The sequence below is a fragment of the Dioscorea cayenensis genome, unplaced genomic scaffold (assembly GCF_009730915.1).
Source record: "Dioscorea cayenensis subsp. rotundata cultivar TDr96_F1 unplaced genomic scaffold, TDr96_F1_v2_PseudoChromosome.rev07_lg8_w22 25.fasta BLBR01001676.1, whole genome shotgun sequence".
NCBI lineage: Eukaryota > Viridiplantae > Streptophyta > Magnoliopsida > Dioscoreales > Dioscoreaceae > Dioscorea > Dioscorea cayenensis.
The window spans coordinates 38,452-40,259 of NW_024088067.1; the positions used below are offsets into that span (position 1 = coordinate 38,452).

At 42.5% G+C, this 1,808-nt stretch overlaps 1 non-coding gene across 1 annotated transcript; it reads right to left on the minus strand.

The window, feature by feature from the left end:
- Positions 1–1,027: 1,027 nt before the first annotated feature.
- LOC120256868 lies at positions 1,028–1,134 on the minus strand. Its single transcript, XR_005535446.1, has one exon. It is a non-coding gene; the product is annotated as a small nucleolar RNA R71 (small nucleolar RNA).
- Between the last annotated feature and the right edge of the window lie 674 nt (positions 1,135–1,808).

Sequence of the window (1,808 nt, forward strand, 5' to 3'; positions counted from 1 at the left end):
GCCGAGAAATTGGGGTTGTTCTAATCTTGGAATCTCATGGTCCATTTTACCCTTCCATCTTTAGATCATCATCCATGTTGCATGATAACCCCTCATGGGGATCCACATCCATAAGCCTTTGCATTTCATTGATTCTCTTGCTTGCTCATTGCTTGTTCTCTGTAATTTGTTGGCAATTATCATTTTAGCTTTAATTACATTTAGTAGAGTAAAATCCATCGCTTGAGATTTTAGGCTTAATAATAGCTCAAGAAGGAGTAATAGGAGATCCTTAGCCCCGTGGAATATGATCCTCATGTCTTCACACGAGGTATTACTTGGCGATCCCGTACACTTGCGGGGAAGCAATCAAGTTTTTGGCGCCGTTGCCGCGGAACTTAAGGAATTCTAGGAAACTTTTAGATTATTACTCTAGCCATTTCATTCTTTACTCAATTTTTTTTATTGTTATTTTTCTTTTCCTTTAATCTTAATTTTCTATCATCTTTCTCGGTTTTGCAAGGTACCGTGCATGACACGCTCAAATCCATCGACATTGATTACACCGGATATTGAAATTAAAAGAACTTTGCATCGGAGATTGAGAGAGGTTGGTGAAGGATCGGGTACGCAGAACTTTGAAATTGAGGATAGAGAGTCTTCAATCATGGCCGAAGAGCGACGCACTCTATCCGAATAGGAAAGACCCCAATTCATGGGAGAAGAGTTTAGTGTTCAAGCACCGACCGTGGCATCCAACAACTTTGAAATTAAAGTGAGTACAATCGGCATGGCCCAGAACTTGGTTCAATTCAATGGTCTAGCAAATGAAGATGCACATGACCACCTTTCCCGGTTCCTCCAAATTTGCTCTACATTCATGATTAATGGGGTGTCTGATGATGCGATCCGTTTTAGACTATTTCCATTCAGTTTGAGAGACAGAGCTTATCGTTGGCTTACATCATTTTCTTCGGGGTCTATTAAAACATGGAAGGATATGGTTGTGAAGTTCCTTGGGAGATACTTTCCGCCAAGCAAAGTGGCGAAGTTGAGGCAAGAAATTTCAGCCTTTAAACAAGGGGAGTCCGAAACATTGTTTGAAGCCAATGAGAGATTCAAGGATCTCGTTAGAAGGTGCCCCCACCATGGTTTTGCCTCATGGATGCGAGTACAAATCATTTACAATGGGCTGAATTATGCTACTCGCCAACTCATTGATGCCGCAGCGGGTGGTTCCCTTAGCAACAAGTATCCTGATGAGGCCGAGCAATTACTTGAGTCTATGGCAAGCAATGAATCACATTGGGCCTCAAGAGGATCTACACAAAAGACTGCTGGGCTTTATGAAGTTAGTAGCAATGATGTCTTGGCCGCGAAGGTTGATGTGTTGACTCGAAAGCTTGATCTTCTTATGGGCAGTAGTTCGAGGTCAGAATTAGTGATGAATTGTAGCACTTATGGTGGTGGGCATGATGTAGCCCAATATCCAATTGCTAGCTCCTCAGTTGCGTCCATTAAGAATGTTGACTACATTGGAGGGCAACGAAATCAAGGGAACCTTTATAGCTCAACTTACAATCCAGGGTGGAAGAACCAACCAAATTTTTCATGGAACCATGGCCAACAACAACAAAGAGGTACACCATCTCAAGGATCTCAATTTCGACAACCAGCCTTTGAGAGGAAGTTATCTACTGAAGAGGTCCTTGCCAAGTTCATGCTCAGTAACAATAGCATGGACGCACAATTTGGCAAGGTGAATGCTCAACTCACTCAGCACGCCGAACAGTTCAGTGAGATAGGTTCTGTTTTAAGAAACCTCCAAG